A 25,074-nucleotide genomic window follows, 5' to 3' on the forward strand; every position below is an offset into this window, starting at 1 on the left:
GTTCCTCAGACTGCTGCTCTCGCCATGTCCTGAGATCCACACTCAGTGCTATGTGCCGCCATATGTACACACTGGACCTCTCTCTCCAGAAGCACTGCCTCACCTTATCTCAAAGCTGTTCTACACTGCAGTTTCATTTCATCCTTCGTCTTATCCGACGAATTAACAAAAAACTTTTATTCTTCCTTTCAGGTGTTAAGGAACGCAAGCTCCAGCAGCTGATGGGGACTAATGCCCCTCCAGATCCTTCTTCCCCTTCACTTCCCTCTGACCCCACCCCTTCTGATCTGACCCCTTGCCATGTATCCACTGTACCCTCTGACCTCCCCCTCTCTGACGCTGAACGTTCTGTACTCAGCAAAGGACTCAGTTTTATCCCCTTACGCCCCCACCTCAATGAATTTCGCTCTCGGCATGATGTTTAGCTCTTCTTCCGTTGCCTCCGCCTTCGGGCTCACTTCTTTGACCAGGAGTCCTCCCCCCGATCAGCAGACCCATTCACCTGCCTCCACCATTCTCCCTCTACCTGGACCCCTCCCTCTGGCCTCTTACCCGCTCTTGATATTTTCATCTCAATTTCTCTGTCCCCCTCGCTCACTCTAACCTGTTCCCCTCTGAACTTGCCGTACTCCGTACTCTCAGGTCTAACCCCGACATTGTCATCAAACCTGCAGACAAGGGAGGTGCTCTTGTTGTATGGTGTACCGACCTATACCTTGTAGAGGCTCGGCGCAAACTCTCAGACACTTCTTCCTACTTTGCCCTGGACCACGACCCGACCACCGAACATCAGTCCATAGGACTGTCACTGACCTCATTTCCTCTGGAGATCTTCCCTCTACAGCTTCCAACCTCATAGTCCCGCAACCCCGGACAGCCCGCTTCTACCTCCTTCCCAAAATCCATGAACAGGACTGTCCCGGCAGACCTATTGTTTCAGCCTGTTCCTTCCCCACTGGACTTATTTCTTCCTATCTTGACTCTCTTTTCTCCACTGGTCTAGTCTCTTCACCTACATCCATGACTCTTCTGACGCCCTACGTTATTTTGACAATTTCCAGTTTCCTGGCCCCAACCGCCTCCTCTTTACTATGGACATCCAATCTTTCTTCACCTCCATCCCCCACCAGGATGGTTTGAGGGCTCTCTGCTTCTTCCTTGAGCAGAGGCCCAACCAGTCACCATCCACCACCACCCTCCTCCACCTGGCTGAACTTGTTCTCACATTGAACAACTTCTCCTCCAACTCCACTTACTTCCTTCACGTAAAAGGTGTTGCTATGGGTAAGCGCATAGACACTAATTATGCCTGTCATTTTGTGGGATATGTCGAACATTCCTTGTTCCAGTCCTACTCAGGCCCCCTCCCCCAACTCTTTTTCCGGTATCGGTGACTGTATCGGTGCCATTTCCTGCTCCCGCCCCGAACTGGAAACTTTATCAACTTTGCTTCCAATTTCCACCCTTCTCTCACCTTTACATGGTCCATCTCTGACACTTCCCTCCCCTTCCTCGACTTCTCTGTCTCCATCTCTGGGGATAGGCTGTCTACTAGTATTCATTATAAGCCCACCGACTCCCACAGCTACCTCGACTACACTTCTTCACACCCTGCCTCCTGTAAGGACTCCATTCCATTCTCCCAGTTTCTCCATCTGTGACGCATCTGCTCTGATGATGCGACCTTCCAATGACAGCGCTTCTGATATGTCTTCCTTTTTCCTCAACCGAGGATTCCCCTCCCCCACTGTGGTTGACAGGGCCCTCAACCGTTCCGGCCCACACCTCTACCCCCACCCCTTCCCCTCCCTCCCAGAACCACGACAGGGTTCCCCTTGTCCTCACTTTCCACCCTATCAGCCCCCATATCCAAAGTGTCATCCTCCGCCATTTCCGCCACCTCCAACGTGATGCCACTACCAAAGGCATCTTCCCCTCCCTTCCCCTGTCAGCAGTCCGAAGGGATTGTTCCCTCCGTTGCACCCTGGTCCACTCCTTCCTTACCCCCACCACCTCGTCCCCTTCCCACGGCACCTTCCCCTGCAATTGCAGGAGGTGTGATACCTGTCCATTTACCTCCTCTCTCCTCACTATCCAAGGCCCCAAACACTCCTTTCAGGTGAAGCAGCGATTTGCTTGTATTTCTTTCAATGTAGTTTACTGTATTCGCTGCTCACAATGTGGTCTCCTCTACATTGGGGAGACCAAACGCAGACTGGGTGACCACTTTGCAGAACACCTCTGCTCAGACCGAAAGCATGACCCTGAGCTTCCGGTTGTTGGCCATTTCAACACGCTCCCCTGCTCACATCTCTGTCCTGGGATTGCTGCAGTGTTCCAGTGAACATCAACGCAAGCTCGAGGAACAGCATCTCATTTATCGATTAGGCATGCAACAGCCTGCCGGATTGAACATTGAGTTCAATCATTTCAGAGCATGATAGGCCCCCCATTTTACTTTTATTTTTAGTTTTTTTTTCTTTTTTCTTTGTTTTTTAAAAAAATTTTAGTTTGTTCAGTTTGTTTCTACTGTGCCTACCCACTTTTTTTCATGTTTGTGCTTGTGGCTGTTCAGTTTTCAATCCATTAACACCCTATCTGTACTAATGCTTTGTCTTTCAGCACACCATTAACATATTGTTTGCCTTTGCTCCATGACCTTCTGGTCAGCTATTCTGTGACCTTGTCCTATCAACACCTTCCCTTTTGTTATCTCTTGCCCAACCCTTGCTTTACTTGCTTAAAATCTTTTACATTTCTAATATCTGCCAGTTCTGAAGAAGGGTCACTGACTTCAAATGTTAACTCTGCTTCCCTCTCCACAGATACTGCCAGACCTGCTGAGTATTTCCAGCGTTTCTTGTTTTTATTCCTTAATTTCCTCACTCTTTTTAGCCCCTTAGGTTACTGCCTATATCCGGTATGGAACTTGTGTCTTCTACTCTGAAGACAGACACAAAAATATTTGTTCAATATCTCTGCAATTTCTTCATTCCCCATGATGATTTCTCCTGTCTCTGCCTCTAAGGGACCAATGTCTAGTTTAGCTCCTCTCTTCCTTTTTAAGTACTTATAAAAGCTCTTAGAATCTGTTTTTATATTGCTGGCTAGTTTACTCTCATATTCTATTTTTTCCCTTTTTGTCAACTTTTTGGTGGCCCTTTGCTGGTTTCCCAATCCTCAGACTTGCTACTATTTTTTGCAACTTTCTTTTAGTCTAATACTCTCCTTAACTTCCTGAGTGAGCCATGAATGTGTCTTTCTTGATGAGTTTTTGTTTTTGAACGGAATGTACTTTTGTTGAACCCTGTGAATTGTTTCTTTAAATGTTCCCTACTGTTTATTTACCACCATACCTTCCAGTCTATTTACCCAATTAACCTTAGCCACTTCTCCCCTCATACCTTCGTAATTAGCTTTACTCAGTTTAAGGTTCTTGTTTGTGATTGAAATGCGTCATTTTCAAACTTAACATGAAATTCAATGGTATTATGATCACTATTTCCCAGTGGATCTTTTACTATGACATTGCTTATTAACCCTGCTTCATTACACAATACAAGATCTAAGAAAGCTTTATCCCTAATCGGTTCTGCAATATATTGATCCAAGAAACTGTCGTGAAAGCATTCCATAAATTCTTCTTCTAGACCACTGTTGCCAATTTGATTGTCCCAGTCTATATGCAAATTAAAATCCCCCACAATTAATACCTTTTTTGCATGCTCCAATATTTCCCATTTAATGTTCTGTCCAATAATATAACATAACCACTGTTAGAGGACCTGTAAACTACTCCCACAGTGTTTTCTAACTCCTGCTATTCCTAATTTCCACCCAAACTGATTCTACTTTGTGATCTTCTGAGGCCAGATCCCTGCTTATTAATGTCCTTATGCCATCCTTTACTATCAGGGCTACCCCTCCTCCTTTGCCATTCAGTCTGTCTCTCCGAAATATTGTGTACCCTGGAATATTCTTTTCCCAACCTTGATCTCCTTGTAACCATGTCTCGGTAATGGCAATTAGATCTAGATCCTTTACCTCTATTCATGCCACTAATTCATCGATCTTATCACAGATGCTTCGTGCTTTCAAATAAAGAAACTTCAATTTCATTTTTTTTTAACCTCGTATTCCCCGCAACGACCTTATTTGCCAATGTACAATTTTTGTTAAACTCTCTGTCCCTTCCTGTCCCATTCTGTTGGGAGTTACCCACATCACTATCCTGCTCCAATGCCCTGATTTCTAAATTTCCCTTGACCTAACCCCACCGCCCCCACCACCCTCTGTCTGTTTGTTTAAAGCCCTGTCCACAGCCCTAGTTATGCGATTGGCCAGGACCCTGATTCCAGCCTGGTTCAAGCAAAGCCCATCCCAAAGGAATAGCTCCCTCTACCCTGAGTACTGCCAGTGCCCCAAGAATCAAAACCCCTTCTTCCCATACCACTCTTTGAGCCATGCGTTTAGTTCTCTAATCTGCTTGACCCTGTAACAATTTGCGTGTGGCTCAGGTAACAATCTGGAGATGATTACCTTTGATGTTCTGCATTTTAGTTTGGAGCCTAGCTCCTCAAATTCTCTATGCAGATCATTTCTGGTTCTACCTAGGTCATTGGTTCCCACATGGACCACGACTATTGGTACCTTCCCCTCCCACTCCAGGTTCCTCTTCAGCTGCAAGGAGATGTCCTTAACCTTGGCACCGGGCAGGGAACACAGCCATCAGAGCTCCCGGTCGCAGCTATAGAGAACAATATCTATCACCCTGACTATATTGTCTCCTATCACTACCACATTTCTCTTCACTCCCCCTACTGGAATGGCATCTTTCACCATGGCGCCATGGCCAGTCTGCTCATCCAATGTGCAGTCCTTCTCTTCATCCACATAGGTAGCAAATACCTCGTACCTGTTGGACAAGGTTCAACAAGGAGCTGAGGCTCCTCCATCACTACATGCTGATTCCACCTACCTGCCTCACTCACAGTCACACCCTCCTGTCCCTGACCATTGGCCATCTCTAATGGTCTCCCTACTCTAAGGGGTGTGACTGCCTCCTGAAACAAAATGTCCAGGTAACTCTCCCCCTCCCTGATGCTCCGCCATGTCTGCAACTCAGTCTCCAGCTCAGCAATTCTGAGCTGAAGTTGTGCAAGCTGAAGAAACTTACTGCAGACATGGGTGTCTGGGACTGCAGTGCATTCCACTGATTCCCACATGCTGCAGTTACAGCATACCACCGGCCCTGCCATCTCTGTACAACCTTATGTTTTAAGTACTCAATTAGATAATAATTCAAGCTAAAGTAATGGAAAGTTGCACTCACCTACCTTGGAGTTAAAGGAAGAAGACTCACCAGCTGCTGAAAAAGATAGGAAAAGGAGCCCCTCTTTCCCCCTCTGCACCGAATTCCCATGTGCACCAAATTTCCAACTTCATACTGACAAATGTCTCAGTCAGGCAAATGTCTCTTCTCACTGTGTTCGCCTAAGAAACTGGTCTGCTTTATGTAAGGATTCTGATGACTCACTACCTAGCTAGCTCATCTTTCTGCTACAATAGTTAACACCTTTTGAACCTAACTACTTCCAACTGATTGACAGATAACTGCCACTGCTGGCTGCTTCTTGTTTAACAAGGTGATTTACCTAACCAGCAGATTTAAAGCTTGACTCTTAATCTAAAAATTAAACTGGACAAAAACTTACCAGAACTTACCACATGCACCAAATTTCCAACTTCACTCTGGAAAATGTCTCACTCAGGCAGTGGTCTCTTCTCACTGTGCCCCCTCACTGTGAGATCGCCTTGTCTGTGATTGAGAGGCCTTGAAAGATGGCAAGGTCATTGACTGTGAATATTAGTGGGAGAGTTTATATAGTGGAGGAGTTAAGGGAGGACTGGAGAGTGGTGAAATCAGAGGAGAGAGGACAGGTAGACAAGGATTTTAAAGGAAAGGTGAGAGGGGCAGAAGAAGACTTGAATGAAGTGAAAGTCTAAGAGGAGTAGGGGGAAAGACTAAGGTGTGATTTGGCAATAGAGGTGGTTGAAAGTCTCGTCAGGAGGAAAGGCTTCAGTAAGGGAATGGTGGCTGCCTCAGGGCAAACCATGTTGGGGTGGGGACCTCAAGCAGGCCCCTTATTTTCTTATGCAAAGGAGCTATTATTTTCATTAGACATGCGAAAAGGAGAACTTTTGTTTGTCCTTACCCACTATTGCAAGCAGCACACGTCTGCCTGGAAGCGTGATCACACTTCCTGCTCACCATTTTGAGACCTTAGTAGGCCATGTAACATCTGAAAAAGGCTGTTAAATGGCCCAATTTCTTGGCTGACTATTTTGCTCAACAAATCAGGTAAACTCTAACTCTGGATTGAGTCCAATGTTTCCCTAAGCTGCTTGTGGCCTTGTTTTGTGTTCATTGCCATATGTGTGCAATGATGCAAAAAAATTTAAAGGTACTGTGCATTAAAAAAAAATAGCTGCACACAGCAACAAAATTTTACAGGGAACATTGGTCAAGTCCAACCTATCGTCATTGCTATTTCTAACGAATGCTAATTCTTTCTTTTGTTCATTCCTGTCACAAGATGGACCAGTCAAGATTAACTTCTCCATACAAAAAGAACAATCTCATTGTAAAGTTGTGCACTAAGTGCACTAAAATTTGTTCCCTCTGCAGTGAAATCTAGTTCTCACCAATCTTCTTCCATTTACTTAATCGTACTTGACAGGAAAGTAGTTGAACTTCTAGGGTGTTCTGCTTAAGGTAATCGGCAGCATTTTTCATATAGTCTACATATATATCAATCTGCCTCTGTGTTCAAACTTGGTATTTTTTAACTTAACTCATTCTTCACAAATACAATAACACAATAACCAAAGAGCATTTACAGAATCTGTCAAGGGTCTAGCTTTGGATTTTTTTCATTATTTTACCAGCTAGTTTTTGTTAAGTGATAAAGTTGTTAAATACTGGTGGCAAGTTTTATCTCACTAATATCCCATTTTCCAATGTGAACAACCAGAGAGTGCAAAAAATATCCCTACCGCTCATTTGCAGCCTGAGGCTTGGTCAATGCAATTTTGGAGTGAGGCTCAACTTAGGTGGCTATGCTCCCATCTGAAACAGTCAGCGGCCTCAATAATATATTTAAATCCAGCTGTGAAGGCACGTTTAGGACCCCGTGGAAATGTTGGTCTACCCCTTGGCTGGGCATATGCTGTGTGCACTCGGTAGCCAGCAGAACTGAGTGTGGAACAGCCAAACCAATGTCCCTTGAAAGGGACTGTTGCAGTTAAATACATCTGGGTTAAAGGAGGGGGAAATCCATCATGGTTCTTGTATTTGGTTGTTATCCAGTGGTTGGAACATTGTGCAGGTCTGGCACTGTGCTTGGCTCTGTTGAAGTGTGAATTCATAATGCCTAATCTTTGATCTTTCCATACAGCAAATCAGTAACACATAAACAAAAGAAAAATACCACTGCTTTTGTTCTTTCCCTTCCTTCCCCTGCCTCTTTACTTGCTTAAGACTTGCTAACATCTTTAACTATTTCCAGTTCTGATGAAAGGTCATCAACCTGAGACATTAACTGTACCTCTCCACAGATGCTGCCTGACCTGCTGAGTATTTCCAGTATTTCCTGTCTTTAACTCTGAAACAGACCTGTATTTTCTGGTTTTCATGTCACTAGCTTGAAAAAAAGAATGTAAAATGTCTGGGAAGATTTTGGAATTATTGCACCCATTTTCTTACCTGCAGGACCTTTGTGGTTATCTTGTGTTATTGCTGTCTTTCTTCACCCAAACATATAAAAAAAGGAAACTATGAATCCAGGAATTCGGAAATAAAAACAGAAAATGCTAAACAAAAATGCAGAACATGTCTACCAGCAACTGAAAGAGAGAAAATAATCAGTTTATGTTTCAATTGAAGGCCCTTTGTCAGAATTTCTTTACCCATTATTGTTTAACAATGTTTTTACCACTATTTTACATATTATTAAATCCTTTAGATCTGTCTACATTTTCAGAAGAATTGGTTGCTGGTTAAACTTTGTTCCTGTTAGGGCCTCTTTCCATCAAACCTTGTAGCCTGAGCAATTTTTATTGTCTGAACATATGATAAGTGGGAGGAAACAGATCCCACTGCTTATTCCAAATATCCTTTTTAGAGTCAAAGCATCTGTTTTTTGATGACTCCATGTAATGACGGAGAGAGACAACTGTCACCATATTAAATCTTGAATCGGAAGAATGATAGTTTTATTATACGGGAGTATTTTTCTGTCTTTTTTCTCCCAGTGGGGAGCCTCGTCTGACAGAAGTACATATTGGATATTCATGCTGCTCATGATTTGCCGACCAAATGTTTGGCAAATCACGAACCGTGCCCAAAATTCTGATCTGCCTTCTGCTGGTTAAGGGACTCCGCCAAGTGTGTGAAGTCAGAAAATTTCCTTTTATTATTCAACTTCTTAGCCTGAAACCTACTGCAGGGGAAAGAGGAAGCAAACTGCAGAATAAGTAATGCATTAGTTCCATCACAGATGCTCTGCCCAAGATTTTTCATCCAATGATTTCATGGCCTGAAAATTGTGGGCATCTGTCATTGTCCAGTTCATGCTGGCAATGGGCAGGATATGTCCTAGCCAATGCATTCGTAGAAAACAGACTCCAATGTAAATGCAGCTTGAATCCAGAATCAGGGCTCAAATTAACACTAGAATCAAGCAGAGGAGACAGTGCCTCAGAGTCAGTTTTGGCCTTTTCACATTATTTACACTTAACAGTTTTAACATTGGTGCAATGCCAAAACTGCTTTGCACTAATGTTAAACTCATGGCATGAAAAGTTCAGACTGATCAAATGCTCCAGCTGTCATTGCAAATCCATTTGTTGATCCCTTGAACTGCTTTTCCTCACTTGTAGCATCAAACATACTCTGAAACCAGCAAGGCATGCCCATGTGCATCACTTTGTACAATGCAATTTAAATGCCTGCAGCAACCAAGAACATTGAAGAAAAGCACTGCTGGCAAAAATCTCCAAATGCAAAAATGGCAGATTTGAGAAAAAGCAAACAATGCAAAGGGTAAAATGCAGCAACATTGATTAGAGCACACACATATAAAAAAAAATCAGCAGATGACATCCATAACCTTAAGAAGCCAGACACAGAATCCTCAGAGCACCCATTTCATCTGGGCGAGCAGCTCAATGCTGGGCAATTTCTTGCCCAGAGTTGGAAGTTTGGGTAAAGGACCTAATTAAAACATAGGAGCAGGAGTAGGCCATTCAGCCCATCGAGGCTGCCCCGCTATTCATTATGATCATGACAGGTCTTCCACTTCAATGCCTTTTCCCACACTATCCTCATATCCCCTTGTGTCATTTGTATTTAGAAATCTGTCCATCTCTGCTTTAAACATACTCAATGACTGAGCTACCACAGCCCTCTGGGGTAAAGAATTCCAAAGATTCACAACCCTCTGAGTAAAGAAATTTCTCCTCATCTCTGTCCTAAGTGGCTTCCCCTTATTTTGAAATTGTGTTCCTGGTTCTAGACTCCCCAACCAGGGGAAACATCTTAGCCGCATCTACCCTGTCTATCCCTTTAAGTATTTTGTAGGTTTCAATGGGATCACTTCTCATTCTTCGAAACTCTAGAGAATAGAGGCACAGTTTCCTCAATCTCTCTTCATAGGACAGTCCTGCCATCCCGGGAACAAGTCTGGTGAACCTTTGTTGCACTCCCTCTATGGCGATAATATCCTTCCTAAGGGGACCAAAACTGCACACAGTACTCCAGGTGCGGTCTAACTAAGGTTCTATTACAATTAAAGCAAGCCGTCACTACTCCTGTACTCAAATCCTTTTGCGATAAAGGCTAATATACCATTAACCTTCTTAATTGCTTGCTGCAGCTGCATGTTAGCTTTCAGTAACTTATTGACAAGGTCACCCAGGTTCCTTTGTACATCTACACTTTCTTATCTCTTACCATTTAAGAAATACTCTGCACATCTATTCATCCTACCAAAGTGGATAACCTCACATTTTTCCACATTATATTCCATCTGCCACATTCTTGCCCACTCACTAAGTCTGTCCAAATCCTCTTGGAGCTGCTTTGCATCTTCCTCATAACACACATTCCCACCTAGTTTTGTGTCATCCATGAACTTGGAAATACTACATTTGGTCCCCACATCCAAATCATTGATATATATTGTGAACAGCTGGGGCCCAAGCACTGATCCCTGCAGTACCCCACTAGTCACAGCCTGCCAACGCAAGAATGACCCTCTCCACTTTCTGCCTGTTAACCAATCCTTAATCCATGCTGGTATATTACCTCCTATCCTATGTGCTTTAATTTTCCTAACCAACTTCCTTTGGGGGACTTTATCAAAAGCCTTCTGAAAATCCAAGTATACCATGTCCACCAACTCTCTTTTATCAATTCTGTTAATAACATCCTCAAAAAACTCCAACCGGTTTGTCAAACATGATTTCCCATTCATAAATCTATGTTGACTATGCTCAATCAGATCATTATTATCTAAGTGTCCATTTATCACATCCTTGAAAATAGATTCTAGAATTTTCCCTTCCACTGATGTAAGGCTAACAGGTCTGTAATTCCCTATTTTCTCTCTCCCTCCCTGCTTAAATAGTGGGGTGACATTTCTGACCTTCCAATCTGCAGGAACTGCTCCAGAATCTATTGAATTTAGAAGATGATCACCAATGCATCCACTATCTCCGTAGTTCCTCTTTCAACACTCTGGGTTGCAGAATATCAGGTCCTGGGGACTTCTCAACCATCAGCTCCATTAATTTCTCCAATACAACCTTCTTACTAATACTAATTTCCTTCAATTCCTCATACCCTTATCCCTTGAATCTCTAATTCTGGGAGATTTCTTGTATCTTCATCAGTGAAGACAGACACAAAGTAATCATTTAGCTTCTCTGCCATTTCTCTATTCCTCATAATAAATTCTCCTGACTTTGCCTGAAATGGACCCACATTTGTCTTAGCCAAACTTTTCCTTTTTACATACCTATTGAAGCTTTTACAGTCCGTTTTTATATATTTTGCTAGCTTACATTCATATTCTATTCTCACTTTATCCGTTTCTTCGTACTCCTTTGCTGTATTGCAAAATCCTCCCAATCCTCAGGTTTACTACTATTTCTGGCAACTTTTTAGGGCTTTTCTTTTAATCTTATACAATGCTTAACCTCCTTGGTTATCCACAGTTGACTGCCTTTACTTTTGGAGTTTTTGTGCCTTGAAGGAATGTATAGTTGCTGTAAACTATGTAATATTTTGTTAAAGACTATCCATTGCCCATGTACTGTCATACCTTTTAATGTATTTTCCCAATCCACCTCAGCCAATTTGCCCCTCATACCTTCATAATTTCCTTTGTTCAAATTTAACACCCTAGCTTCAGTTTGAACTACCTCACTTTCAAACATAATGTAAAATTCTATCATATTGTGGTCACTTATCCCTAAAGGTTCTTTTACAACAAGATTATTAATTAGCCCTCTCTCATTACATAAAACTAGATCTAAAATAGCCTGTTCTCCTGTCGGTTCCTCAACATACTGCTCCAAAAAACCATCCCGAACACACTCAAGAAACTCATCCCCCATTGCATTAGTGCTCATTAGGTTTACCCAGTCTATATGCAGATTGGAGTCACCCATGATGACTGTATTACCCATGCTACATGCTTCTCTGATCTCCTGATTAATGCCATGGCCCACACTACCACTACTGTTTAGTGGCCTATAAACAACTCCTACCAATGTTTGCTGCCCCTTGCTGTTTCTTAGCTCCACCCAAAATGATTCCACATTTTGTTCTTCTGATCTGAGATCCTCCCTTGCTAACGTACTGATCCCATTCCTTATTAGCGCAACACCACCTCTTTTTCCTTTTTGCCTGTCCTTTCTAAATGCCGAATATCCTTGAATATTCAGTTCCCAGTTTTGGTGACCCTGCAGCCACATTTCCATTATGGTAGTTAGATCATACCCATTTACCGCAATTTGGGCCTTTAAATCAACTACCTTGTTGCGAATGCTGTGTGCATTCAGGTAGAGTGCCCTTAACCTTGTCTTCTTGCCATTCTGCTATCTAAGCCTAGTTGATGCTCGCCTTTGTTTTGCCTGCCTTCTAATGCCACCTGCTACTTTTATGCCTCCTGTTACCAGCTTTACTTCCTTCCAATTTGAGCTACCCCTCAGGTTCCCATCTCCCTAACAACTAGTTTAAACCCTCCCCAACAGCATTAGCAAATCTCCACGCGAGGATGTTAGTTCCGGTCCTCTTAAGGTGTAACCTATACATCTTGTACAGTTCCCACCTGCCTCAGAAATCTGATGCTCTCCCTCCAACACCAATTCTCCAGCCATGTGTTCAATCAATCAATCCTTCTGTTCCTATGCTCGTAGCACTGGGAGTAATCCTGAGACTACTGCTTTGGAGGCCCTGCTTTTAAATTTCCTTCCTAACTCCCTAAAATCTGCTTTCAGGACCTCATCCCTCTTCCTGCCTATGTCATTGGTACCAATGTGGACCATGACCTCTGGCTATTCGCAATTCCCTAGAAGGATGTCCTGCAGTCGTTCCGTAACATCCTGGCACCAGGGAGGCAACACACCATCCTGGAGTCACGTTTATTGCCGCAGAAATGCCTGTCTGATCCCCTGATTATCGAATCCCCTAACACTATTGCTCTTCCACACTTCTTCCTCCCGTCCTGTGCAGCTGAGCCACCCGTGGTGCCACGGACTTTGCTCTGGCTGCACTCCCCCAAGGAACCATCGCTGTCACCAGTATAAAATAAGTATACAATTATAATGGTGGGCCTGCTTATAAAGTCTAGGGAGATACAGCACCGAAACAGGCCCTTCGGCCCACCGAGTCCGCGCTGACCATCAACCACCCATATTGTACTAATCCTACATTAATTCCATTTTTCTCTCGCATATCCCCATCTTCCCTCAATTCTCCTACCACCTACCTACACTAGATTTTACAATGGACAATTTACCTATCAACCCACAAGTCTTTGGCATGTGGGAGGAAACCGGAGCACCTGGCGAAAACCCACGCGGTCACAGGGAGAACTTGCAAACTCTGCACAGGCAGTACCCAGAACCGAACCCAGGTTGCTGGAGCTGTGAGGCTGCGGTGCTAACCATTGCATCACCGTGCCACCCTATGCTTCCGTGCTCTATAACTCTATGACTCTAATGAGGACACACTTCTTGATAGCATGGTTTTATTTTTGGTTCTAAAGTCACCTGTGTAGAAGTGAATTCATGGAATTCCATGAATTGAGCATATTTGGCCATGAATCTGATTCCTCTTCGCTTGCTCACTGCCTGAGTGAGTTCAGGGTCTCACACAATTTACCCCATGAAACTCCTTCTGGTTTTTATTATATACAAATTTATCAATATTTGTTTAATTTTGTTTCTCTCTAGTACTTTTGGATGATCTGAAATGATCAACTTCGCAAATGTGAGTAATCTGGATTTAGTGGTAGGTTTTTCTCCTCACTTCTTAGTGCTGCATTTCAGTGAAAGGTAAGTGACCAGTTCCTTTTTTGCTTCCAATAGGTGACTGGAATGTATTTGGCTTGGAGCTTCCAAGATGGTACCCTGGAAGTGATATTCATTGCTTTTGTCCTCGGAATCGCATGCGATTCAGAGAGGCGCAGCAATTGATCATGTCACGGGAAATGACCCACCAATTTCTTTCTTTTCCAATTACACGGTTTGAAAACTTTGGACCACTAGCTAATTATCTTGTTTTGTCCAAGGGGCAGCTTTTAGCTTCCTGGGCAAGATGCTGGCATCACAATGAAGATGACCACCAGGTAGGAGCAGCTTATCGCTTCTGTGCTATGAATGATTATGCCAAAGTACTCATTCTCACAAATGATATTGCCGTATGAGGTCTGTCTGACTGCCAAGAAGTTAGACTTGATGGGAGATGATGTACAAAATGTTTTTCTTCCCTTTGCAGCTAAAGTCATAAATAAATAGAAACCAGAGCCTGCCAGCTGCTCATCCACTAAACAAGATCCTTTTAAGGAAAGGAGAGCTGTTAGACTAAAGCAGTGGTATTTAAAGTGGTACTTGAAGCCTCTTCAGAACAATCAAGAACTACTGTGAAAATAGATTATGATTCAGTATGTTATGAGGCTAAAAAGAATCATTAAGAAGATGAAATGGGACCAGCAGTCTCATTCAAGAGAGAAAAGAAATTCACAAAAATATCCCAAATAATTTTCCTGTAGGATAAAATCCAGTGTCAATCATGATCAAAAGGGAGTGTCAATGACTGACTAATCTCATCAATAAACCTTCAAAAGCATCCTTGCAGTCTGCACAGAACATTATACTGATTGGGCTCTAAACAATTGGTTGTATTAAGAATCCATTGTAAAGGAAGTGGGAAAAGCAAACAGAAGTATTTCCACAGCTGGGGCTGATAAATGACAAGTGATATTCATGCCACACGAGTGCCAGCCAATGACCATCTCCAACAAAAGAGACCATCTCCCCTTAACGTTCAATGGCATAACGATTGCTGAATCCAGAACTATCAACATCCTAGGGGTCACCATTGACCAGAAACCGAACTGTTGTAGCCATATAAATACTGTGGCTACAAGAGCTGGTCAGAGGCTAGGAATCCTGTGGTGGGTAACTCATCTCCTGACTCCCCAAAGCCTGTCCACCACCTACAAGGCACAAGTCAGGAGTGAAATGGAATACTCTTCACTTGTCTGGATGGGTGCAGCTCCAACAACACTCAAGAAGCTCGACATCATCCAGGACAAAATAGCCCACTTGATTGGCACCCCATCCACAAACATTCACTCCCTCCACCGCCAACGCACAGTGGCAACACTGTGTACCATCTACAACATGCACTGCAGCAATGCACCAAGGCTCCTTAGACAGCACCTTCCAAACCCACGACCTCTACCAACTAGAAGGACAAGGGCAGAAAATGTATGGGAACATCACCACCTGCAAGTTCCCCTCCAAGCCACACACCATCCTGACTTGGAACTATATCGTCATTCCTTCACTGTCTCTGAGTCAAAATCCTGGAACTTCCTTCCTAACAGCACTGTGGGTGTCCCTACCTCACATGGACTGCAGCGGTTCAAGAAGGCAGCTCACCACCACCTTCTCAAGGGCAATTAGGGATGGGTAATAAATGCTGGACCAGCCAGCGATGCCCACATCCCAGGACTGAATTTAAAAAAAGTAGAAGGCTGTAAAGAAATCGGCTCTGCACTGCATTGCCTAGCTAATGGTAGGCAGTAAACAGCATTCCTAAATGCTGATCTCAGGAAGCAGGAGGATATAGAGGAGGAATACAGGGGAGGTGGTGACATAGTAGTAATGTCACTGGACTAGCAATCCAGAGGCCCAGGCTTATTGTTCTGGGGACAGAGGTTCAAATTCCACCATGGCAGCTGGTGGAATTTAAATTCAAATAATAAATCTGGAATTTGAAAAAAGCTAATCTCAATAATGGTAACCATGAAATTATTGTCGCTTGCAGAAAAATAACCCATCTGGTTCCCTAATGTCCTTTAGGGAAGGAAATCTGCCATTCTTACCTGATCTGGCCTACATGTGGCTCCAGACCCAAAGCAATGTGATTGACTCTTAAATGCCCTCTGAAATGGTCTAGCAAGTCACTCAGTTGTACCAAACCACCAGAGAAAAGTCTAAGATGAATGAAACCAGACGGACCACTTGGCATTGACCTAGGCACTGGATATGACCACGGCACACACAGCCCTCTCGACCCTGCAGAGTCCTCCTCACTAACATCTGGGGATTTGTGACAAAATTAGGAGACCTGTCCCACAGACTAGTCAAACAACAGCCAAACATAGTTATACTCACTGAGTCATGCCTTGCAATGTCCCAGACACCACCATCACAACCCCTGGATATGTCCTGTCCCACCTGCAGGACAGGCCCACCAGAGGTGGCAGCACAATGGTATACAGTTGGGAGGGAGTTGCCCTGGAAGTCCTCAACATTGACTCTGAACCCCATGAAGTCTCATCGCAAAAGGTCAAATGTGGGCACGGAAACCTCTGGCTGATCACCACCTACTGCCACCCCCCACTCCCCCTCAGCTGATGAATCAGCACTCCTCCATGTTGAACACCACTTGGAAGAAGCACTAAAGGTGGATGCTTCAATGTCCATCACCTAGAATGGCTCGGTAGCACTACTTCTGATAAAGCTGGCCGAGTCCTAAAGGACATAGCTGCTACATTGGGTCTGTGGCAGGTGGTGAGGGAGCCAACAAGAGGAAAAAACCTACTTGACCTCGTCCTCACCAATCTACCTGTTACAGATGCATCTGTCCATGACAGTATTGCACAGGCCACTGCACAGGCCTTGTGGAGGCAAAGTTCCGTCTTCAAATTGAGGATACCCTCCATTGTGTTGTGCAGCACTACCCCCATGCTCAATGGGATAGATTTCAAACAGATATAGCAATGCAAAACTGGGCATCAATGAGGCTCTGTGGACCATCAGCAGCAGCAGCAGAATTGTATTCAACTACAATATGTAACCTCATGGCCTGGCATAGCCCCCACTCTACCATTACCATCAAGCCGGGGAACCAACCCTGGTTCAATGAAGAGTGCAAGAGGGCATGCCATGAGCAGCACCAGGCATACCTAAAAATGAGGTGTCAATCTGATGAAGCTACAGCACAGCACTACTTGCATGCCATACAGCATAAACAGCATGCGATAGACAGAGCTAAGTGATCCCACAACCAACAGATCAGATCAAAGTTCTGCAGTCCTGCCACATCCAGTTGTGAATGGAGGTGGACATTTAAACAACCAATAGGAGGAGGAGGCTCCACAAATATCCCCATCCTCAATGATGGGGGAACCCAGCATCTCAGTGCAAAAGCCGAGGCTGAAGCATTCCCAACCATCTTCAGCCAGAAGTGCCAAGTGGATGATCCATCTCGGCCTCCTCCTGAGGTCCCCATCATCACAGGTGCTAGTCTTCAGCCAATCCGATTCACTCCACGAGGGTATCAAGAAATGGCTGAAGGCGCTGAATGCAGCAAAGGCTATGGACCCTGACAACATTCTGGCAGTGGTACTGAAGACTTATGCTCCAGAACTGTCTGTGCCCCTAGCCAAGCTCTTCCAGTACAGCTACAACACTAGCATCTATCCGGCAATATGGAAAATTGCCCAGGTATGTCCTGCACACAAGAGGCAGGACAAAACTAATTGCTGCCGCATCAGTCTACTCTTGATCATCAGCAAAGTGATGGAAGGTGTCACCGATATTGCTATTAAGCGGCACTTACTCATCGATAACCTGCTCAGTGATGCTCCGTTTGGGTTCCGCCAGGGCCTCTCAACTGCTGACCTCATTACAGCCTTTACAGCCTTAGTCCAAACATGGACAAAAGAGCTGAACTCAAGAGGTGAGGTGAGAGTGACTGCCCTTGACATTAAGGCAGCATTTGACTGAGTGTGACATCAAGGGACCCTAGCAAAACTGAAGTCGATGGGAATCAGGGGAAAAACTCTGCACTGGTTGGAGTCATATCTAGCACAAAGGAAGATGGTTGTGGTTGTTGGTGGTCAATCATCTCAGTCCCAGGCTATCACTGCAGCAGTTTCTCAGGGTAGTGTCCTAGGCCCAACCATCTTCAGCTACTTCATCAATGAACATCCCTCCATCATAATGGGCGGCACAGTGGCGCAGTGGTTAGCACCGCAGCCTCACAGCTCCAGGGACCCGGGTTTGATTCTGGGTACTGCTTGTGCGGAGTTTGCAAGTTCTCCCTGTGTCTGTGTGGGTTTTCGCCGGGTGCTCCGGTTTCCTCCCACATCCAAAAGACTTGCAGGTGATAGGTAAATTGGCCGTTGTAAATTGCCCCTAGTGTAGGGAGGTGATAGGGAATATGGGATTACTGTAGGGTTAGTATAAATGGGTGGTTGTTGGTCGGCACAGATGCGGTGGGCCAAAGGGCCTGTTTCAGTGCTGTATCTCTGAATAAATAAATAAATAAGGTCAGAAGTGGAGATGTTCGCTGATGATTGCACAATGTTCAGCATCATTTGCAAGTCCTCAGATACTGAAGCAGTCTGTATCCATATGCAGCAAGACCCGGACAACATTCAGTCTCAGGCTGATAAGTGGCAAGTAAAATTTGCTCCACACAAGTGCCAGGCAATGACCATCTCCAACAAGAGAAAGAATTAAACTACCTCCCCTTGCCATTCAATAGCATTACCATCACTGAATCCCACACTATTAATATTCTGGGGGTTACCATTGACCAGAAACTGAACTGGACCAGCCATATAAGTACTGTGGCTGCAAGAGCAGGTCAGAGGCTGGGAATCCTGCAGCGAATAACTCACCTCTTAACTCCTCAAAGCCTGTCCACTATCTACAAGGCTGGAGTGTGATGGAATACCCGCCACTTGCATGGATGAGTGCAGCTCCAACAACACTGAAGAAGCTTGACATTATCCAGGACAAAATAGTGCTCTTGATTGGTATCCCATCCACCACCTTCAACACTCACTCCCTTCACCACTGACACACAGTGGCAGCAGTGTGTACCAACTACAATATGCACTACAGCAACTCACCAAGGCTCCTTCGACAGCTCCTTCCAAATCCGTGACCTCTACCACCTAGAAGGCAGCAGATGCATGGGAACATGACCAGCTGCAAGTTCCCCTCCAAGCCACACACCATCCTGACTTGGAACTATATTGCCGTTCCTTCACTGTCATTGGGTCAAAAACCTGGAACTCCCTTCCGAACAGAACTGTGGGTGTACCTAACCAAATGGACTGCCGTAGTTCAAGACAGTGGCTCACCACCACCTTCTCAAGGGCAATTAGAGATGGTCAATAAATGCTGGCCTTGCCAGCGATGCTCACATCCCCTGAAAGAATATAAAAAAAATGAAAAGCAGTGCTCTTGAAGATCAGTATCAGAGACTTCAAATTGGCAATGGGGTTGCCCTATAACTCTGCCTATTGCGAGCAGTTGAAGGGATGTGCTGTTTGATACGATCCGCCAGTCATTGGGATGTAGAGCCTATGTACCTGGCATCACACCAGCACTGAAATTCATATACCAGATTACTCATTTGGATGGAAGGCAGAACATCTTCTTTGCTTGACGGCAGCATCCTGTTAGTGGAAAATATCACTTGTGTTGCTACTGCATAGTAGCAGTGTGAAATGGCTAGCTTCACCTGTTGCTCAATGTTTTGAGATTCCCTTTTGTACTTCTTTCCCCTTTCCCCCTTTCACTTGCTTAAAACCTGTTACATTTCTAACTTTTGCCAGTTCTGATGAAAGGTCACAACCTGAAACATTAACTCTGTTTCTCTATTCACAGATGCTGCCTGAGTATTTCCAGCATTTTCTGTTATTGCTGTGCTGAACTTTGTTACAGTACTGAGCTATTACTTATCCCATTCCAAGAAAACTATCAAAATGCATTCATATACAATTCATAAGAAGGAGGAATAAGCTTATTTATTAGCTTAGCAATATTAAATACTTTTACTATGAGAACTTTGAATGGTGGTGCAGTGGTAATGTCACTGGACTAGTAATCCAGATGCCTAGGCTAATTCTCTGAGGACATAGATTCAAATCCCACCATAGCAGATGATGAAATTTGAATTCAATACATAAATCTGGAATTAAAAAAAAGAAATCTAGTATAATGCTAACCTTGAAACCATTGTCAATCATTTTAAGAAGCCATCTAGTTTGCTAATGTCCTTCAGGGAAGGAAATCTGCCATCCTTACCTGGTCTGGCCAACAAACAAAAAAGAACAAAGAACAGTACAGCACAGGAACAGGCCATTCGGCCCTCCAAGCCTGCGCCGATCTTGATGCCTGCTGAAACTAACACCTTCTGCACTTCCGGGGCCCATATCCCTCTATTCTCTTCCTATTCATAGATTTGTCAAGGTGTCTCTTAAACATCGCTATCGTATCTGCTTCCACCACCTCCCCTGGCAGCAAGTTCCAGGCACTCACCACCCTCTGTGTAAAAAACTTGCCTCGCACATCCCCTCTAAACTTTGCCCCTCTCACCTTAAACCTATGTCCCCTAGTAACTGATTCTTCCACCCCTGGGAAAAAGCTTCTGACTATCCACTCTGTTCATGCCGCTCATAACTTTGTAAATCTCTATCATGTCGCCCCTCCACCTCCGTCGTTCCAGTGAAAACAATCCGAGTTTTTCCAACCTCTCCTCATAGCTAATGCCCTCCAGATCAGGCAACATCCTGGTAAACCTCCTCTGTACCCTCTCCAAAGCCTCCACGTCCTTCTGCTAGTGTGGCGACCAGAATTGCACGCAATATTCTAAGTGTGGCCTAACTAAGGTTCTGTACAGCTGCAACATGACTTGCCAATTTTTATACTCTATGCCCCGACCGATGAAGGCAAGCATGCCGTATGCCTTCTTGACTACCTTATCCACCTGTGTTGCCACTTTCAGTGACCTGTGGCCTGTATGCCCAGATCTCTCTGCCTGTCAATACTCCTAAGGGTTCTGCCATTTACTGTATACCTCCCACCTGCATTAGATCTTCCAAAATGCATTACCTCACATTTGTCCGGATTAAACTCCATCTGCCATTTCTCCGCCCAAGTCTCCAACCGATCTATATCCTGCTGTATCCTTTGACAATCCTCAAACCTATCCACAACTCCACCAACCTTTGTGTCGTCCGCAAACTTACTAATCAGACCAGCTACATTTTCTTCCAAATCATTTATATATACTACAAACAGCAAAGGTCCCAGCACTGATCCCTGCGGAACACCACTAGTCACATCCCTACATTCAGAAAAACACCCATCCACTGTTACCCTCTGTCTTCTGTGACTGAGCCAGTTCTGTATCCATCTTGCCAGCTCACCTCTGATCCCGTGTGACTTCACCTTTTGCACCAGTCTGCCATGCGGGACCTTGTCAAAGGCTTTACTAAAGTCCATATAGACAACATCCACCACCCTTCCCTCATCAATCATCTTCGTCACTTCCTCAAAAAACTCAATCAAATTAGTAAGACACGACCTCCCCTTCACAAAACCATGCTGTCTCTCGCTAATAAGTTTGTTTGTTTCCAAATGGGGGTAAATCCTGTACCGAAGAATCCTCTCTAATAATTTCCCTACCACTGACGTAAGGCTCACCGGCCTATAATTTCCTGGATTATCCTTACCACCCTTCTTAAACAAAGGAACAACATTGGCTATTCTCCAGTCCTCTGGGACCTCACCTGTAGCCAATGAGGATGCAAAGATTTCTGTCAAGGCCCCAGCAATTTCTTCCCTTGCCTCCCTCAGTATTCTAGGGTAGATCCCATCAGGCCCTGGGGACTTATCTACCTTAATGCTTTGCAAGACACCGAACACCTCCTCCTTTTTGATAATGAGATGACTGAGACTATCTGCACTCCCTTCCCTAGGCTCATCATCCACCAAATCCTTCTCCTTGTTGAATACTGATGCAAAGTACTCATTTAGCACCTCACCCATTTCCTCTGGCTCCACGCATAGATTCCCATCTCTGTCCTTGAGTGGGCCAACCCTTTCCCTGGTTACCCTCTTGCTCTTTATATATGTATAAAAAGCCTTGGGATTTTCCTTAATCCTGTTTGCCAATGACTTTTCATGACCCCTTTTAGCCCTCCTAACTCATTGATTAAGTTCCTTCCTGCTGTCTTTATATTCCTCAAGTGTTTCTAATCTGTTTCTAGCCTTCCAGCCCTTACAAATGCTTCCTTTTTCTTTTTGACTAGGTTACAAATGCTTCCTTTTTCTTTTTGACCAGGAGTTTTTGACATTCTTTTTGACGACATGTGACTCCAGACCCACAGCAATGTGGTTGACACTTAAATGCCTTCAGTGGGCAATGAGGGATGGGCAGTAAATGCTGGCTTAGCCAGTGATGCCGTGAATGAAAAAAAAATTAAATGTCAGCTGGGAGTCACATGATGCAGCCATTGTGAAAGCTGATCTTTAATCTGTTCTGTTCCATAGTCCCCTCTTGTCTTGGTTTAACATTTAAGCTAGTCATATATGTTATTACTTTTAAAACTACAAGTTCAAACAGATATGAAAAATAGGAAAAATAAAACTTTCTTTGCTTATGCTGGTTTTTGAACATGAGCAAGGGTTTAGGATATATAGACACATGACTACCAGACTGTTTTAATGATTTTTGCTGGTGATGTTGTGATTTCTATCGGGACAAAATTGAATATCATTTAGAATTACTGCTGGCTTATAAATGGTTGTGTTTCTTCTGAGACCTATAATTACCCCCTATACACACACAATACCCTGGGGTAGAAATGTGACCTTGTCAGGCCTGCTTTACACATGTAAAACAACAGAAGCAACGAGGGTCAATTTCAGTACCAAAGTTCTGTGCCAAAACATATGGCTGAAAAATGCCTGACCAGGTATTGGGCCAGACCATTATTCAGGCATTCCAAATGGCCATCTAAAACAAGCATTAGGTCCCTCACTCACATATGAAAGGACCTAACCACTGTTTTAGGCCACCTCTGCTAAATTGGTTTCCAAGGAGCGGAGCAGGCTCTGGGTGTGGTCTGCTCTAGATTCACTGTATCCTATGGTGTGGCCACCACCAAAAGCCAGGCATACCAGAAGTCCTTCCCACCCATTATCTCTGAAGGATTCTGGTGTCCATTATTTGGATATTAAAAATTTATTTTCATAATTTATTTTCTTAATCTTATTCCACCTCATACTCTAGGACAGTGAGAGAATTTGAAGGTACGCGTGCTGTGACAATAATGGTGCTTGGATTGGGTAACAGGATTTAAAACGTATGCATCCAATGTTAAAATCCAGAAAGTTTGTTATGGAAGGATCGTGGCGGACCTGATCTTTACTTAGTTTCACATTTAGTGTACAGAGTAAAAAGATCACAAATATTTAGCTCCTCACTCAAAACCCTCCACCATTCTTCGTAAGTGTCTGCTTTTAGTGTTCAAGTAAGACCCCAATTAACACCCTCCACCTGCATATAATCAAACAATTGATACACAATTAACAGCTTAACATCCAGGTGGAGAGGCAACAAATACTATTGATTCACATCAGCATGATCACTTAATATAGCATTATAGGAAAGATGTGGAAGCTTTGGAAAGGGTGCAGAGGAGATTTACTAGGATGTTGCCTGGTATGGAGGGAAGGTCTTACGAGGAAAGGCTGAGGGACTTGAGGTTGTTTTCGTTAGAGAGAAGGAGGAGGAGAGGTGACTTAATAGAGACATAAGATAATCAGAGGGTTAGATAGGGTGGATAGTGAGAGTCTATTTCCCCGGATGATGATGACAAACACGAGCGGACATAGCTTTAAGTTGAGGTGTGATAGATATAGGACAGATGTTAGAGGTAGTTTCTTTACTCAGAGAGTAGTAGGGGCGTGGAACGCCCTGCCTGCAACAGTAGTGGACTCGCCAACTTTAAGGGCATTTAAGTGGTCATTGGATAGACATATGGATGAAAATGGAATGGTGTAGGTCAGATGGTTTCACAGGTCGGCGCAACATCGAGGGCCGAAGGGCCTGTACTGCACTGTAATGTTCTATGTTCTATGTAATGTTCTATGTTCTAATATAATTTGTTTAGTAATTGTTCATCCAAGTATACTTACAAGGACATTCAATTAAAATGTTATTTCACCTCCCAAGCTCTCATTCATAATAAATGAGTTTTTATGTTTGTTTCAGATAATTAACACATAAAAGCATTAAGGATCACATCTAAGATGAACCATACTATTTCATAGCTACAGCTTCTAGCTTCTTTTTATTGTTTGCTGAAGGATGTAAATATGGCACTTAATGTGATGATATTGATAATTTTTAACAAAGGACAGATGACAAAAGAACAACAGACTGCAGCATACTGTTAAACTTCAGAAAGTTTGTAATGGAAGGATAATTCTGGAGCCTATCTTTACTCAGTTTCACATTTATTGTGCAGAATAAAAGGATTACAAACATGTAGCTCCTCGCTCAAATCCTTCACCAGTTTCAGTAAGTGTCTCCTTATAAGCGTTCAAGTAAGAGCTCAACTAACACCCTCCACGTGCATATAATCAAATCAATTGTTACACAATTAACAGATTAGCACATACATGTCATTGGTGTGAGTTATGGGGAACATGGGTGTTTCATCAGAGGAGGTGCACTTTGGGTGCATGATTAGTACTACATTTGACATACAATAAGCAGAGCATGGGACAGACACTCTGGGGTCTGTGAATTTACTTCACAGAGCAGAGCAGTGCAGTGCAGAGTCATTAAAGACTGTCACTGAGGAACTGAGCATAAGATTAGATATGTTCACTGAAACAGGATAAAATCAGCAGTCATATCCACAGTGTAAATAACCTGCCTGTGACAAGTCAATAAAGCCATGGCCAATTAAATCCACATTTTAACAGAGGCCTGTGTGTGAACAAATGGACTGTTACATACATATTTTACCGAAGGAAGTCTCTGAAACCTTGGCCTATTAAATCCATTGCTTACTTGAAATTTGTATGTGGATTCATGGAATGTTAAACACATATCATAACAGAGGTTTTTGTATAGAACTGTACCTTGCTAGGTTTGAATTTTACATGCATCTTCGAGGTCTTATGGTAGCAGGATTTTGCAATGAAAGAGTGCAACACAGATGTAATGGATTCCATCAGCTGCATCTACGTTAGTAGAGGTTTCTCAGAAAATGAGAATGGGCCAGAATTCACTATAGCTGGTGAATGATTAGACTTGCCCTTACCACTTTAATTTTCATGATATTTGCATTAGAAGTTTCTGCAAGCGTGAGATTGAAATGATGCAGCTGCCTCTACAGGTATTTAGGACCTGTATGAACAGGGCAAGCAACTGTATATCTCCTTAACCAATCAGAT

The sequence above is a fragment of the Heterodontus francisci genome, chromosome 27, assembly GCF_036365525.1.
Source record: "Heterodontus francisci isolate sHetFra1 chromosome 27, sHetFra1.hap1, whole genome shotgun sequence".
Lineage (NCBI taxonomy): Eukaryota > Metazoa > Chordata > Chondrichthyes > Heterodontiformes > Heterodontidae > Heterodontus > Heterodontus francisci.